Source organism: Macaca nemestrina, chromosome 8 (assembly GCF_043159975.1).
Source record: "Macaca nemestrina isolate mMacNem1 chromosome 8, mMacNem.hap1, whole genome shotgun sequence".
Lineage (NCBI taxonomy): Eukaryota > Metazoa > Chordata > Mammalia > Primates > Cercopithecidae > Macaca > Macaca nemestrina.
In genome coordinates, this window is record NC_092132.1 from 80579050 (window position 1) to 80597626 (window position 18577).

An 18577-nucleotide genomic window follows, 5' to 3' on the forward strand; every position below is an offset into this window, starting at 1 on the left:
CAGAAGGGGACTGTTTACTGTTGAACAGGGAATCCCAATTTCTGAGCAGCTGGACCATGAGTACAAAGATGGAGGGGCTAGGGCAGCATGTCCCCTTGGTACTGGATTCCTTGCCTTTGGAGAGAGGTGTCAGTCTAGGAAGATTCAGGGCGGAAACCCTGGTGCTTAGTCCTGATGTGCGATCCTCCTGCACTGGCCTCCCGAAGTGCTGGGATTACAGGTGAGAGCCACCATACTTGGCCAAAAAAAACAACTCTTAGAGATGTGCATCAGAATGGACATGGTGGCTTGTTATGGCTCCAAATATGTTATTTTATACTACTGAGACCCTGGAATGTATTGTTAACACCATTGACTCTTGGGCTAATGATGAACGAAGAGGTAGTTAATAACTGTCACTTTGAATATTCAGTAGGGATGCAACTACCTGCAGTCAGTGATTTATACTTTATTTAGCCCTTTGAAATGCCATATACTAGATATACCAACATATATTACATAAATAGCTTGAGTTGTACCTTTAATGCTGTTATACAACCATGATCATTAAGGGTGGAATATATGAACTGGTGACTGTATAGCAATTTGTAGTAATAAATATAGTAATTTATTTTTAATTGTTTCATGTCTATAATTATAATGATTTGCTAGAGATGATAGTCTTATATTACAATATTATCATGATTTGCTAGAAAATTTTTATTTAAATTTTTTTTCCAAAAAAAATCTATTTTTTTTTTGGAGGCTGGGTCTGGTTCTGTTGCCCAGGCTGGAGTGCAGTGGTGCAATCTCACCTTATTGTACCCTCCACTTTCTGGTCTCAAGTGATCTTCCCACTTCAGGCTCCTGAGTAGCTAGGACTACAGGCCTGCACTACCACGCCCTGCTAATTTTTGTATTTTTTGTAGAGATGGAATTACGCCATGTTGCCAAGGTTGATCTCAAACTCTTGGACTCAACCAATCCTCTTGCACTGGCCTCCCAAAGTTCTGGGATTGCAGGTGTGAGCCACCACACTTGGCCAAAAAAATAACTTAGAGATGTGCATCAGAATGGACATCTGAATGGCTCCAAATATGTTATTTTATACTTTCGGACTACCTAAAAGGTAGAATAGATACATGATTTAGGGGAATCATACAATTTTATTTCATTAAACAATTATATCCCAATGGCACTCATGAATGGTACAGAGCTAGAAAGTCAATAAACAGTTTTGCAATTTTCACAACATTCTGAAATGTTCAAAATGATTGGAAAATTAGCAGTGACAACATGGAATCTCTTTGATAGTATTTTATCTCCATTCCTTTTACAGTTAAAATAATAGAAAAAGTGGAATAGGTATCAATTGTTGAATATTACCAGTAGCCTGAACTCACAGAGTGTTTCTCCCTTTTCTTCAGTTGGGGAACAAATCACAGGGAACTTAGTGGTTTCCCCTGCAACTGTAATTATAGGCTGTGTCTGTGTTAAGAACTAAAAGATTCAGATGCTTAAATTTATGTTCATGTTACTATGCTGTAGAGGTCTTTCTCCTTTCTCTACATTTCCTTCTTTTGGGTGTAGAAAGAAGCAGTGGGAGTTAGGCAGTGAGTTCTCTCACATTTTCCCATTTTCCCTCCTCTGTTGCCAGTGATTTTGCTAAAATCAAAGTAATGTTATGAGGATTTTTGTAGGGGTGTGAGGAATGGAAAAAAAATAGAGGTAGGATCTTGGAAGTGTAGCAAAATGGGATATTCTTTCCTCTTCTCTATATTTTGTAGTAAAATCTATAAGGAGGAATAAAGTGACTAGCAAGGATAACGAGAGAAGTCAGGATAGTGAGGAAATGACAAGCCATGTGAACAGAGGCCCAAAAGTGTTGTCTGCTAATTTATATAAACTGTTCAGTGGAAGCCCTTTTATGTCCCTTTCCCTTCTAAGCAATACTGTGCATACTTTAGACCCCTGTTCACAGTGATTTTCCATCTCTTCCTCCAAAAGATTAGTTTTTTTTTTTTTTTTTTTTTTTTTTTTTTTTACAGTCTCTTAATATATTTCAGTGGTGTCAGATATGTTTTAAAATTATAAAAAATTTTCTAGCATTTTTCTTTTCTAGAAAGGGCAATTTAAGTAGTAAGATGCCCACTTTAACAAAAAAACAAACAAACAAAAGTAACAGTCTTTGAAGTGTAACACAAATCTTAATTTCTATCAAATTTCAAAGTAGACACCTTGGAAAGCAACAAAGATACTTCCAAATTTCTGCCCTGTAATTCATGGGTTGGGTGCCTTGGGAGCCATCAGGATCTCAGGCCATTTACAGAAGTGCCCTGCCCTGTTTTCTTATTCCTAGATTTGGCTGGTTTGGTTGTTGGGTGGTTTAAATTCCCAAATAAGGAATATGGGCAGTTTTATTCATACATTGGGAGAAAGGAGTATACGTCTTTTTATAAGACATCCCATCTCTCTGCAACATTAGATTAAATATTTGTTTAAAAAAATAAATGTTGAGTGTATCCTGTTGATTTTCTTTACCTTTAAAAAAAATATCTCACCGTCATTGTGTGCAGTCATTCATCCTGAGAGTAGAATGATGGGGACATCAGTTTTCATACGTTACATGACACAGAACCAGAAATGAGATGTTGTTGTGTCCAGACCTGTCCATCACTGAGGATTGACCTTAGACTTCCTGATCAATTCTGACAAGTCACTGACAGTTTGCAGGGGAAGCACATATGTGACAAAGGACAAGCAGGGCTACATGTGTCAGCAGGAACCCTCTGATTCCAACTAGAAGGAGTCAAGTTGCTGACAACTGTAGTATCTGGATGTTTTTAGTTTTCTTTTAAAATATGGTTTCAGAAAATCACAAGTACACATTGCTCCAGATACACAATTTTCCTGCTGATTTAGTCCATGGCTAAATGGCAGGTCACAATGGTTTGAACGCTAACATGTTCTTCATCTTTTTGCCAGTTTGTTCATGCATTTGCACACATTTATTGACATTATTTTGGATCCTGGAAGATAAACGGTAAATTGATATTCTTTATAAAAACCACAACTGAATCGTTTTAAGATTTAGCAGTGTTTAGCATGAAAATGGACACATCTGACTCAAGTTTGAGGCTTAAAGTGTTAATATCTGTCCATTGCACAGATGGTACAGAGGCCATATAGCATGGTTAAGAGCATGAATGCTGAAGCCAGAAACACAGGAATACAGGTTTGAGTCTTTGCTCCACTCAAAAAAGCTGGGTGACATTGAGCATGCCATCACCTAATCTTTCTGGGAGTTAGTGCCCTGATCTATAAAATAGGGATATAAGAGATCTTATCACCTTGTGTGTTGGGATTGTATGCGTTACTACTTGCAAAGCATTAAAAACAGCGCTTGACACAAGATAGACGTTTACAATTATTAAATTCTGTTGCTGATTCTTAATATATTTAAAATGCAGTCACTATGAGATAGCGTAATGTAAAAAGAGAATACCCTTGAGTTTATAATTTTGATCAAATTTTGGGAAAATTTGGGCCCTTATCTCTTGAAGATTTTTTTTGACTCCCTGTCTCTTTCCTTCTGGGATTCCAGTTACTTGTATTGCTTTATATTACCCTACTGGTCATTACTACTTTTTAATTTCTTTAGTGTTTTATCTTTTTTTCTCTCTTTCAGATAGTTTCTATTGCTATTTCTTCAAGTTGACTGACTTCTTCTACAGTATCTAATCTAATCTGCTGTCAATTTTACATATTTTTTTGTTACAGACATTTCATTTTTCATCTCTTAACATTTCCATTTTTTGTATCTTCCATTTATTTCTTTTCAAGTTCATGTTTCTTCTCTATTCTTGAACAAATGGAGAACATTTAATCACATGATATTTTGACTTCCGTGTCTGCAAATTCCATTCTCTCATTTTGGAAGCCTGTTTTATTGATAGATTGATTTTTTTTCCTCTATATTTTCCTGCTTATTTGCTTGCCTGATAACTTTTTATTGCATCCTGGACATTGAGAATTTTATGGTTTGGGATGCTGGATATTGTCATAGTCTTTGTGTTGGGTTTTGTTCTGGCATGCAGTTAAGCTTTTTGATGTCCAGTTGATTTATTGGAAATTCACATTCAAGGGTGGGTCTGGAAGCAGATCATTTGACAAGTCTCATAGACTACACATATACTGACAATTTTTGTTTGATGATGCTACTTATTAACTTATCAATCAGCTCTCTATCCATTCATCCAAATAATGTTTTATTCAATTTTTCTTATATAATAGAATAAAGATAAACAGGAATCCTCAAGGAGCTTACAGTTCAGGAGAGAAGATCATTTAGGTGTAAAACATTATCAGGCCCTAATTATGTACTAATAGGATTATATGCAAAGTGCTGTAGCATCTGTCAATATCTTACTTTTACCATGTGTATATATGGATGTTCAACCAAAGTATAATCATACAACATTTTCTTTTCTCTTTCAGTCTCACAGTGTTTAAGAAAATTAATTATACAAATTTCTGCACTGTAAGACTATATATATAATATATAAAATATACATACACATAACACACACATATATAATGAGATATATACATATAAAATGAGAAAATGTGTATATGTATACATATAAATGAGAAATATATATGTAGGCATATATACATATATAATGATATATATAAATGAGGAGAAAAATATACCCACATTTATAAAAATTCAAGAGTATATTTAACAAATATATGTTGGTTGACTATTATAATATGCCAGTTCCACAACTGGAGCTACAACCATGAAAAAACAAAAAAACAAAATCCTTTCAACATGCAAATTTAACATGCAAGATCAAGTGGTGATAATATATGATGTCTTATAAAATGATGACTCTGTGTTTATTTTCCCACTTTTAAGTGACATGATGATTCTAGCATTGAGTTAATGGTAGAAAGTTGCCCCTACGCAGGGCAGCCTGTTTTCTGTTCTGAGATCCAGAATGCAAGTGCTGCTGCTGATGGCCAGTTCCAGTAAAATGTTTTGTTTTAAAAAGGATTGCTGATGTATCTACAATTTTGTCTGAGAAGGTGCTATTTTTGTAGCTACAAATTGACTTCCTTTTTTAGGATTTTAGAGTATGATTTTCAAGAAGATTCTTAATTGCAAACGAAAAGTCAGGCTATGAGCTACAACTACAAATGTTACTACTGTTGTTGTTCCTGCCTCTGCTACTGTAGCTCTGATTTTCTTAATTGTCAACACGTGCCAGTGCTGTGTTAGGCACTGTGTTCTTTGCTTACTTTCTCTCTTTTAATCCTTGAAAGAACTGTGTGAGGTGAAGGATAATAATAGTGCAGAAGAGAAAGGATTGGCCATAAAATCATTTTTAAAGTATTTATGAAAAATGAGACATAGTCACCAAGACAGAAATAATTTTTAATCTGCTATATTGAAAGTGCTATAATAAGACTATTAGCACATGCTACATTGCACATTGTAAATTGCAATTAGCATTGTTGATTTGATGACTAAGTAGATAGCTTTCTGGGCAAGCCTTATTTGGAAAATTCAATTCAAATTCTATATTGTTTTATAGAAGGAAGGCATATTATAAGAATATTTAGAATTTAAAATAACCCCCACAAGGGTGCCTCCTCAGTATTATGCCTTGTTGAAGGGCAAATTCCCCAGTTAACTAGCTCTCTGAAGAACTACCTGAAAGTTGAGTCAGAGACAGATTAGAAGGGTCAGTGTAGATGCACATAGGGAATTCTTCTCTGTAAACCTTGACTTCCTTCTCTAAGGCAGGGACTCATTTCAGAGAGTGACAGATGACAAAACCAACACTGGGCAGATGGCCTTCCCTCTTTGTAGCACCACCATTTGTCCCTTCCCAGAAAGCAGCGGTGGCGGGCTTCTCCGCAGTGACTGGTCCCAGGCAGTGGGGCCGCCAAGCAGGAGAGGCACCAGGAGGTTTACCGTGCAGCTGTGAAATTGTTTCCACTCAGCTGTGAGTTGTATACAAATAGAGAACTGGTTTGCTGTGATTCTGCTAGTCTAGAAGTTGTCGCAGATCTCTCTGTGCTGAGCTGACAGCAGATATGACCACTATCATTAGAGTTAAGGGCTCCTAGTGCCTCTACTCTTGTCTTCTTCTGGTGTATTAAACTTTGAGAGATTTGAAAACCTTTTACTCCCTCCCTCCCCCTCATCCCCACATCTCTCTTCCCCCTTCTAAAAATATAGAACAGAAATGGGCAAACTGCAATGTGCTTATTTCTATATGTGCAAATTGTTATAATGGTAGATGAATTATTTTTAAGCTGAAAAGTATGTGTGGTTTTATTCTTTAAGATCTTGCAGGAGTTTTCCTAGTTTAAACTACTACAAAGTAGGTATCTGCTTTTAAAATTGGGCTGCTTGAATATTTTATGTATTTTCAAATATGAAGCTTAATTTGAAAGGTATTTTATCTATTTTATAAGGTGCTTTATGTTTATATATTATATATAAGAATATAAATAAATATAAATAAAATATATTTATAGGTACTTTTTATGGGATTTATATTTTACAAGGTGTTTTGTACTTACGTATTCATCTGTTACTCAACTATGGATTTATCCATTCATGAAATTTATTGATGTACTACCGTGTTCTGGGTACTGTTGGCCTACAGTGATATACAAAGGAGGTTTCTGAATCTAAAAATGGCAAGTGTCCTAATTGAGGTGTTAGCAGAATTCAGAGAAAAGAAAGATTATTTCCAAGGTTGGAGAAACTGGGGATGTAAGAAAAGTCTAAGAGAGAAAGTGTCGAATATGGTGCCTGGTATATAGGAGCTACTTAAACAGTATTTACTCCTTGAATGAATGATGAATGAACAAGTGAAAGAGAAGTATCCTTTGGCCTTGCAAAGTGAGTAGGGTGGCAATGCCAGACCAAAGGCAAGCATTTGAACAAAGGAAGAGAGAAAATTCCAGGCAAAGTTAGGGAATGGAGAGCAATTCAGTCTAACTGGATCAGGTATGGGTGTTTTAAAAATAGAGGGCATCAAACTCTACAGAATTTGAATTTTATTTGTATCATAGGAAGCCATTGAGAGTTTCAGAGAGGATGGGGTGACCTGGTCAGATCTGCGCTTTACAAAGACTGGCTGGCAACAACTGGTAGGCTAGGAGGGATGGATAGATTCCAGAACCACAGGGACTGGTACTGAGACTAATGCAATCAGCGAGCCTGAATCTGCTGTGACTCTCTACTGCTTGAACAATACCCTCAGAAAAATGAGCCGAGTGCCATTGTTGTTATCTGATAAAACTGTTCTTGATATGGCTTGTAGAAAATGTCAACCAAGTACTGTGGCAGGACACAATCAGTCATGAAATCAGACTACAAAAAATTGCTCTCAATAAAGTGTGAGGTGAAATAGCTCATGAGAAAAAAAAAATGAACATAGTGAAACTAACACAGAAATCAAGTCCTCTGCAATCTATTTTACTTAATTTTCAACAATCTTAAGTGTTTCTGGGAGAGTACTTTGTAAGTTGATTTATTTTTTATTTTCTATTTTATTTATTTATTTATTTTTCTTTTGAGAGGGAGTCTCGCTCTGCCACCCTGGCTGGAGTGCAGTGGTGCTCACTGCAAGCTCCGCCTCCCAGGTTCACACCATTCTCCTGTCTCAGCCTCCTGAGTAGCTGGGACTACAGGCGCCCGCTACCACTCCCTGCTAATTTTTTGTATTTTTAGTAGAGACGGGGTTTCACCATGTTAGTCAGGATGGTCTCAACCTCCTGACCTCGTGATCCGCCCGCTTTTTACAGACGTGATCTGCCGCGCCCGGCCGATGTTTTCTTTTTCTTTGTCCTCCTTTGAAAAGGCTATACATTGTGTATGCCACTTATCCTTTTCTTGTGCTTGTAACACAAATTATGATTCCATCCAGATTAGTGATTGCTAAGCCATGTTAGTAATTGGGGAGGGAAACTTTTCATTTCAAATGACAGGTGAATTCCATTTTCAGTGGTTAGCTTTTGATTACATGTCATGTTTGTAGTGGTCTATTGAATTTTTAAACTGCTGTAGTCTGATTGTGTTTGTGAAGTCTCTGTTCACTCAAAAGAAAGGAAGTGGCTACTACAACCTCTTCAGTGCCGAATAAACCGCCCTAGATAAGCTTGGCCTATACTTTGACTATAAAAGAATGTCTACCTGGAGATGATGTCACAAATTAGAGAACTGGTTGCCTAGCCACTTACCAGGCGATATGGCCTTGAATTACACAGACGTGTTGAAATAGATATTAGACTCTGGAATCTGGGAAATAATATTGTCTCCAATATTCATTTTCTTGGCCTCTAGTTACCTTCAAACTAAATGAACTCCATTAAGGATGAAGTATTGCCTTAGTAGAACCCTCAGACTTCCATTTTCTCTCTGGAAGGCTTGTTTTGCATACACATATGTTGCACAACATACGGATTTTTGAGTTGTCGAGGTATAAATTCTAAGTGCATATAAATTTATTGTTGTTTAAAGCTGAATCATTCAAGGTTTCTAATACAAATTCTGGTTTTGTGTTCTACTGGGTGGTATTAAGTGGATGAATTGCTCAATTGTTACAACTGCTTGGCAATCCTGTTTCCCTTTTTGATATTGGATACCTTCTTTTACGAAAGTATTTTTTAAGCTGATGATAATCTTTTCTCTTACTTATTGAGGGTTTAGTATGTGCCAATAAGATGCCACTATTACTGTACTACATTGGAGATGAAATTCAAAGAGGAAAGACATGTGCTTGATGTAAGCAGCTTAGCAAGGTCCAACTCAGGTCTTCCTGCTCTCGGTGGTGATTCAGCACAGCCTCTTTATCAAGCAACATCCTTTTTATTATTGTGATTAGTTTACTATTTTTAATAAGGGATGAAATGGACCTAATTAAATCCAATAGATAAGAGTCCTTACTTAGGACAAGAACTTCTTTCTGTTTTCCTGATGCAACCAGGATTTCTTGCTGCAACTTTCATATAAAAAATCAGAGAAATGTAGGGAACTTTTATAATTGCAAAGCTTTTGACAGGTATTTCTATTTCATTAGAATTAAGATCCTGATTAACAAAGAGAGATGAGAAAGTATGTGCTTAAATGATGAACACTTTCTTAGATAGTATATGGAAAGAATGATTGTTTCAGAAACAACCATCCTCCTAGTTTAATAGTATAAAAAGAATGCCTACATTTTAAATATTTTCCCATATGCTCATTATTGGCATACTTTACTCAGGACCTAGTGGTCAATTTTACCATGTATTCTAACTTCAGCTTCACCTTTGTACTCTAAAATTTCCTTGCATTAGGATCAAGTTTAGACATATACTTTTATCTCAAAGTCAATTCTACCAACTATGTTTTCAGAGAGAAATATTATCATAAGCCTGAAATCTTATGCCAGATAATTAGAGGGGCTCTTAATGCTGTTTTCTTTTTCCAGCAAAGTACTTTAAATAGATGCTTCATTAAAGTAGTTCTTATGTAAATAAAAAAATTTAAGGCTCAGTTTAGACCTTCTTGGTTAAAATAACCTGTTGGAGTTCAGAGCGCTTATATACCACAATGTTAAATACTCTAAATGCCAAAGTGCCATTTTTCTGAATTTTATTGTTCTCACTGAATCACTGCATTATCTTGATACTTGCTAGCATTTTCAATGCAATTATTAAAACAGTTATGGTGGCTCTAAAGGAATGTAATTGGAAAAGAAAGATGGCCTGTACTGTGTGAAATTTTTAATTAATCTTTCACTGTTAAATTGTTCAAAATTAATCAAGTATATTGCCTATAAGAAGGCAACTACACTTTACATACTTTAGTATTATCATCACCAAGCCATATATTAAAAGTTAATTTCTGATTTAAAAGTGTACTTTAACTGCAAAACCATCAATTCTAAGTAATTCTATTACTCCCCTCACCCCCAAAAATCTTATAAAAACCAAAGGACATGATAAAGCGAGTGCTTTGTGCTTAATGTTTTGAGATTTTTTTTTTTTGGCGTGGAATTTGCAACATCAAATTAGGATATATGATTTCATGAAATAACTAATCTGAATTGGAGAATGCCATTCATTCACTCACTGATTCAGTCATTCATTCCTTTAACACATCTATGTTGAAAAGTGATGTTTTAGACAATGAGAGTAATGACTGAAATGCAATAGCAATTTTCTGACATATTATGAGACAATAAACAACTTAAATTCTAATCACGGCTGTACATAAATATCCTTGGGGATATTTGAGAAAATTATGAAAAGGTGGCATTCCCCCCCCTTTTTGAATTATGCAGATTGTATTCTCCACTGGTTCTTGCTCTTTTTGCCACCCTAACATACCAGAGTGATAAGACACAACCTGCCTGATACACTTGGCCCTCAGGAAGTGCTTCTTAGATAAAGGGAGAAGGTCACTTATCCCTTTGCCAGAGCTGGGAATGACTGAAAGAGTTCCTTGGCTCTCTGCCCATTGCTAGGTTGAAAATTATCAGTAAATGGGATCATAGGTAATTACTGAGTAGGCCACAGAGATAATGTCTAAACACATCTAATGCAAGGTCCTTATGATCCTAATAGTCAGTGGAACTAAGTAAGTGTAGTTGATTTTTTCCCCCAATAAGTCAACTGGTTGTTGATTTAATTGATTAACTAGATATTTTCATGCCACACAGACATACTCTAGATGTCAACATAAAATAAATATATTTATTTTGTTGGATATTTTTAAAGATGTGATTGTTGTGATCAAGACCATTTTAAGATAAATGTGTAACAGGTATTTCTCAAAGCCAGAACAGCACGAAATGTTGTATATCCCTGAATGCAAAAGTCAAGAGGTATGTCTAAGACTTTTCTGCTTTCGTGTTAGAGCAGTCTTGATCTTACCACCTGGCTTTCAGCGAGTATAAGAAGCTATTTCAAAGAGGCAAAGATGTAAAAAAAAAATGTGCTACTGTTCTTAGAATCAATGAAATAAGGTTATACCTTTTCCTGAAAATTTTCTATGTTCTGATACATATTATAGTTTTAAACCTGCAGGCAAAACACATACAATGCTACACATTGAGACGTTACTCAGGAAAGTAATCTTATATGACTCAAATGGGGAACCCATTGAGATGATTAAGATATATCTGCGGAATTTATAGACATTATTCATCTACCAGATATTGCCTCTTGAGAGAATATCCTGGAATGCCAGGTTTGATTGAATGACTTGAAATTGGGTAAAAATCTTTTCTGTACTGGGCTAGCCATACAGTGAAGTCAGCTGACACATGGGTAGAATAGACAAACAATTTAATGTCATGATCTGAGGAAGTTAAAAAAAAGTTTTTATTTCTTCATGCCATGGATTATCTCTGCCTTTCCTCTTTTTAAAAATACAAATGCTTCTTTGAGAGTTAACACATCATACTTCTAACAACTTACTATGAGTTAGTTTTTGATTGCTTTCTGTCCTGACTAGGCATATAGAAAGAAAAGTGCAGAAATCAAAAGGATAACCCTGAAGAAAAACTTGAGCTGTTTCTCTGGTTTGTCTAGTCTTCTGTCAGGACATCATTTATTACCCTCAATATTCACTTGAGAAAACAACTTTGAGAAACCAACAAAGAAAAAGCCAAAGAATGAAGATGAAGTCCTTCTATAGTTCAAACCGCTCATGTCTGTGATCTTTGAAATATGACATTGGACAATCAATTTAATTGCTCTTTTTTAAAAGGTAGACTGTTACATTGATTATGATTTCATGTTATCTAAAAGTTTCCAAAAATTGCTGTAAAGAGAGAACCAGATTAAAACAATCACATGTGTCAGTTTGTTTTCTAAATATTCATATATTCTCCTCCCTTTCTGAATGACAGAGCCAGTTGACCAACAGCTGTTTCTATTATGTAGTTTGGGATATGCTTCTTTTGTTTGTTCACCCTATTAATGTGAGGATTTCTAATGTTTCATCCTTCAGACAAGGAACTGGTCCTGATGGCCTAGCTGCTACCTATATTTTCCTGGCTTCTTTTGTATGGTGTTAAATATGATTTAGAGGTTTCATCAAATTGTATTTGCATTAAAGGAAAAAACCAAGCATGTAAGAGCCAGACAGTTTTATAAGAAGAGTAGAATATCATGGCGTAGGGGGTTATGCTGTGCTTCTGTTTTATGTATAATTAAGCAATTCAAGCAAATCAAGATAATTTATCTTAGCAACTAGATGATTGTTTTTCTCCTTTTGAATAGGAACTGTCTTTTATTTTGTTTAAAAATGCATCCTTACCTTCTGTTTTGGAACAGAATAGAAGCATTTAAAAAGACAGAATTTCATATTGTTGAAAGAAATGTGAGACAAAGCTGACAACCCGTTCATAAGGCCCTTTCAGCCCATCTCTAGGCATGGTGACATTGGTACAGATAGGGTTTGTCTCCCATACTTTTACAGCTTATTCCAGTCTCTTCATAAATTGACTAAATTTTTTGAAAGAAAAAATATATAGATGTATAAAATACCCAGTTACAGGTTGTGTTCTATTTAGCCCTTGATTGAAACGTATTGCTCCTTAGTATCTTTTAGCTATGAAAATTATAATATGGAACAGAGATTAGAATGAAATTATCATGGCTAGAAGGCATTTACTCAGTGGTGGCAGCCACATAAACCTGGGTCCTGAGAATGATGATAATACATTAGGTTCTGCATGCCCGATATTATTGCCGTACATTATGTATGTTTCATTTATACTATTTCGCACACACCAGCAACGCTGACAGATAGGTAATTACTCTCTGTGCCAATGAACAGTTATCAGCACCACCGCTGTTTATTGCTGGAATGAAGTGCGCTTGTCAGTCAAGGTCACTTGTTTGTGTGTCCTCTTTAATAGTTCCTTCACAGTTGTTGAACTTTGCACACAGTTCTTATTGCAGGGTTCCTGGAGGTTACTTTACTACATAATGTGTTTCTGGTGTTATCAAAGTCACTTGTATTTATCACTTTAATTGATAAACAACGAAGTCACAGGAAGCAGAACTAAAGATGTGAAAAAACATATTTTGCTAGTCAGCTGATCCCAGTAGGTTTTCAGTAATGAATGACCTCAAGAAGATGCATTCAGCACAGACCCTTTCAGGTTGTGATACGCTGCCAGCCTAAGCTAGTGGAATCTCATTTTATAACGTTAACCTTAATTTCAGCCGCTGATGGATACTGACACAATTTCATAACTACTATAGAGTTAACGTTTTTACCCTCTAGAAGTGTTTTTCTTTGTTCATTTCTTGTGCAGTGCAGAGGTTATTTTCATGCTTAGTATACTTATATAATGGGCTAAATCCATTTGGTTTGACTTAAAACCAGTCATGTTTATTTGTTAGATATGTGCCATTAAAGCCTCCCCTTCTCATAAAAAATATTATCAGTCTAATGCTGGTTCTCCTCATTGTGTTAAAGCACCTCATTGTGTCTTGTTCCAAAATGAACATTGCATGGTGCATTTTTTAGAGTAAAAATAATTTCAATGCCATTGTGTCGATCCCATGCAGCCTGTAATTTCATCTGTTATAAAATAAAGAGAATGGTTGGTCTTTTTATTTTTGTTTGTTAGCTACAGTGCTTTATTAGAAACTGGAATAACCTCTAGGATATAATAATTTATCCAGTCAAGATAACTGGAGTTATTTCCTTAAGCCTGTGATCAGCTTGAGTTTGTGTGTTGGGAGATTTATACTGCCGTTGCTTATTACCAAAGAAACAGTTAAAAAGGATTTATGGTAGTGCCTGTTATGTGTGTGTCTGGAATTTTTGTGTATTTAACTTCTCTCCTTGCCTATCTCTGTTTTTTCCTCTCTTAACATTATCGTCAAATAGAGAGACTATCTATACCTACAATTAAATGCAAATTTTATTCAGACGTTTAAGCAGAATCACATTCATTCATTAAACCAAATGATTCTTTTATTTGAAAAAATATATCAGCACATGGTAATATCACACCATGCTTACAAGGGCCTCTAGTTCTCTGTCAGTGCAAAAGTTTACTATTTCATTATTAAAGGATTAAACTATAGCAAAAGGTGCCTGGTGACCGTGAATGTTTTAGTTAATTTGATTATGCCTATAAAGAAAGAATTTAATTCCATAGCAGCCACTGGGTCTTATGCCTGGCAGTGTGGTTCCAATGCATTACGGGCATGATCTTGTCCTGGGAGAGACTGAAATTGCCATTTGGGTGAGGTATGGAGGAAGAGATGAGCAACTCGGTTCACTGGTGAACCCAGGTTAACACCATGCCTCAACGTTTTCAAAATGCTTCCTTTTCTTAGTTCTTAGTTACCAGAGTGTTACAAAGAAAGGGTTTTGATCTCATGTAGATAGCATAGCATTAATTACCCTGACACTAATTAAACTGCATCAAACAAATACCACCGTGTTCCTCAGGGGGACAACAGAAGGCAGTTTAAAATAATTACTGGAGCTTCATGCATGTGTGAAGTTTTCATTACTCTTAGGACACAAGCAAAAGAGATTTGATATCATTAAAATAGCCACCTTTTAGTGATTGCAAGAACAACAACAACAACAACAACAAAAAGTGACTAAAATTTCCTTGGAGCATATTGATGTCTAAATAGTGGTGGCTTCAGTTCTTCAGAATGGTAACTTTTCCTTAAGAATTGGAAGTCTGTGAAGCAGGAACAGGTGTTCCAGTCACATTCTGGTATGATTATGTATTAGCTTATGTTTGTCAGACCATTTCATTAACCACCCACTGCTATCACATATACATATACTTTGTTCTTTCTGAACCATGAAATGAAATGCATATATCTTCACTAATGCTTGCTATCAATGTAAATGAGAAAAAGAGGCTTATTACCAATCACAACTCCCATGAAGTCCACACCTCTGTACGCTTACAGGTAATAAACATCTTTTTTGTAAGTAGAACACAAGATATATTGAGTTCTGCCTGTAATAAGAGATAGTGATCTTGTCCCACTTTTTTGTTCTAATAGATGGTACTTCCCATACATAGTTAGACACAATGCTATGGGAAGCAAGCTTCTCTTAAAACTAGAAGTACTTGTTATTTTTGAGATCTGACATCACTCTGGACTTAAGCAAACTTTTCTGGTCACAGACAATGGACCTTTTGTGCCACTGCACAAGTGCACTGAATTAGTGGTCACTGTTATTAGGATCATAGATAGTCCCTGTCCTGGTGGTTGTTAGAAAGGACTGATGTCAAAATTGCCAAATGGATGGTATAAATGATTGACAGTGTTGCTGTGTTAGGACCAGTTATGGTGACCGTGGAAGTTGCTCATGTTTGATTGCTCTTTTAAGTGTGTGTGACTCTGCACATGTGTGCATGATGTGTGTGCGTGGTGAATTCTGTGCATCGTTTCCGCTGTCTGCTCAGTATATGAACACAGCACATGCCACAGTTTTGTCCTCACAAGGTCACTTATCCTATTTATCTCAGTGACATATGAGCAGTGGGACTCAAGTTGCCTGGGTTCTAGCACCAGGTGCCAGCCATCGTCCCTGAAAAGGTGTTGGGAATTAAAACGGGAGAGTGGTCATTTCCAGATTGATGCAACTCATATTTCATTCAGTGAGTGACTCCTTGAATGTGATTATGGAGTGGTTCTGTGTATGCAGTACTGCATAACATAAGCCATTTATTTTTTTACTTCCTTCTGAAAGCAATAATTTAAGGGAATTATGCATTATGAGGATTTTCCAGTAATTTTTTTAAAAATTAAAATAATGCTAGCTATTTTAGGAAACCTGTTCAGGAAAATAACACTGAATTAGTGCTTTGCAATTGTCATACTAAGCAAAAAAATGGAACAAAACCGATTGTAGAAGAATAAAAAATTAATCCAGTTGTAGAAATTTGATGTGTTCAAAAATATGCAAAAAATATACTTTTGTTCCTTTATAGCCAGATGGTTTGTCCTATTTTAAGCTGATAGTAACTTCATACATCTCTCTTGAATGTCATTGGTTTTAACTGGCAGACAGTATCTACTATTAGAATTTTCCTTATTCCTGGATGATCTAAAGTATATTTTTGGAACATTTGGATGATCATACTGTACACCAAGAAAATTTTTTCATTACACTTAGCTCATACTCAAAAAAGTGTTTATATAATTTAAAAAAAACCTCTTAAAATGAACAGTTCTTTTGACATGATGTTGACAGAAGTCACTTTGATGTAGTTTAGAGTCATGAATTTTCTATCTGTTCCATTTTTCCTGGGGCTCCATCAACTCAGACATCCTGATCTGTCATTTTGCAACTCTTTGTGAAGGCCTTGACAGATAGAGGTTTTGACAAGTGCTGGACATCAGCAGCAATTTAGAATAAGCAGTGTATATTTCTCCAGGTAAAGTGACAAAATGTCTAAAAGTGTCAGAAGAACTATGTGGCCTGCAATCATCTCTAATACTATAAAGCAAGCCTCCATTTACATTCTGTGTTGCAGCATGGTATGATGGCTGAAATTTAAAATTCTGTCAGAACCTATGATTAGAGGGCATCTGGCTTATTTACAAGTGTTTGCAATATTAAGGACCTTAGGGTCACGAGAAAAAAAATCCTTTAAATTTCTAATGAGTGAATGATCGGGATAATCACATAATGTGATAGGAGTCTTTAAAACTATAAAACACTGTTATATATATTTTTTGTTTCTTCAGTACTAATTTGGGTCTTTCTTTTTAATGAAAACCTACTTTCCTGTGCTGTCTTCAGAGTGTACAGTTCAGAGTTCAATTTAAGAGAACTTTCATTGGGTACTAATTATAACAGGTCATTCAGGTTTCAGACATGTCAGCATTTTTTCTGGTTAAATCTTCTATCAATGACTATGTAATAACTGCAAATATTGTCTCGCATATTGAATATGTTGTTCTTTTCATATAATTATTTTGTGTCTGTATTCACTCAAGAAACAGCTGTTAAAAGTTGAGTGGGATGCAAAATGGCACAGCCTGAAGATGTTCTTATTCACTCAGCTAACTCCCTTTTGATGTGATACCTACTGGCAGGGTCGTGTGGTTAATTCAACTTCTTTGACAGCCATCAGCACTACTGACCAGTGGTTTTGGGTTTTCTAGTGAGGGGAAAGGGTAGGAAAGAATTCCATAGTTTAGTTTTTTTCTCCCTGCTGCTGGAGCTAAAGCTTCTGCCAACAACTATCTAAATCAACACCATGCCAATGTGCTCTGCAGACCAAAGGTCACTCCAACATCTGGCCCCACTGTCTGCTTCTTTCAGGTTTGTCACTGGGCAGCATCTGCTTATGGATTCTTTCTCAACCTCTCTTTGATCTCTCTGACAGTAAAAAGAAGCTTCTATCACCCATCATGTGTTAGGACTTGAAAAAAAAACTCAAAAGCATGGGACATTGGGAAATTGGTGGAATTTTATGTTTTTTGCTCTTGTATGCGTTGAGCATTCTATTTGATACAAGGCCATGGACTGAGGTGATTCTACTCTTGATTTCCAAAAGCATTGTCATAATCAATAAGTCCAATCTGTGAAAATATCTGGTCTATGTGAGCCCTGTCTTGTCTCTCTTGGTCAGGATTTAAAATATGAAAACTGAAGAGCACAAACTGGTTTTGTTTTTGGTTTGTTTGTTTTGTATTGACTCTGAAGAGTCCATGGTGATAGCTCTTGTCTGCTTTTCTGACATTTCTATCAGTAGTTGAGATCTCATGCATTTTTCATCCATAGTGTGGAATGTAGAGCACAGTTTGGGGATGCTACATAGTCTCTGGGTGAGTATTGGTGAACATGGTCAGCCTTTTCGTGAAGCAAAGCCCAACAGCATGTTCTCCCTGGCAGCAGCGGTATATCTCCTGGATGAGGCACAAAAACAGCCCCGTAATCTGTTAGTTCTTCCCTCATTCCTTCAGCCCTCCACCCTCCAGGTGAGTTCTTATGATCTCCAACCTGGAGTTCAAATTCAACCAGCACAACACGAATGCTGACTCTGTGCCTGGCACTATCCTTGGTGTTGGGGATACAGAAATGGACAAGACAGACACGTCCTGTTCTCTCAGAGTTAACAGTCTGGATTGACGCGTGGAAAGGGGGGCTTACACATTTTCATGTCATGAAAAACTGAATGAGTTAGAATGTGTTTGGCCTTCACCAAGAAGTGGCAATCCATTACTGTATTTATATGTGAGTATAATTATAAGAGTTCACAGCTATGATTGTAACACAATTTTAGTTCTAGTCCAAATCAAATGCCAAAACTCTCAGGAGAAAGATGATAATGCATTCTCCAGCACCTAACACAGAACCTGCCAGGCAATACACGTTGTGGAGAGAATTTGTGATTTTCTTCCATTTTCGTTCATTCTCCAAACAGATTGGCAGTTTCTATTTTCCTTCACCCTCCAGGAAACTAAAGCAGTAGATAAAACCTTTTTTTTCCCCTGTGTGATTTAACTTTGGCTAACTAAAACAAGAACTTGTGTTTGTAGCATTTGCCACAATTTCACAGCACTTTTACTGCTT

The 18577-nt window shown here is 36.1% G+C and overlaps 1 protein-coding gene and 1 long non-coding RNA gene across 3 annotated transcripts in view; both read left to right on the forward strand.

Annotated features, from left to right (window-relative positions):
• Nucleotides 1-18577, forward strand: part of CYP7B1 (cytochrome P450 family 7 subfamily B member 1) — a 202667-nt gene that overhangs the window by 80234 nt on the left and 103856 nt on the right. The window lies entirely within an intron of this gene.
• On the forward strand, nt 1071-17518 carry LOC139355834 (uncharacterized). The gene is made up of 2 exons (XR_011606975.1): nt 1071-8483; nt 11507-17518. It is a non-coding gene; the product is annotated as an uncharacterized lncRNA (long non-coding RNA).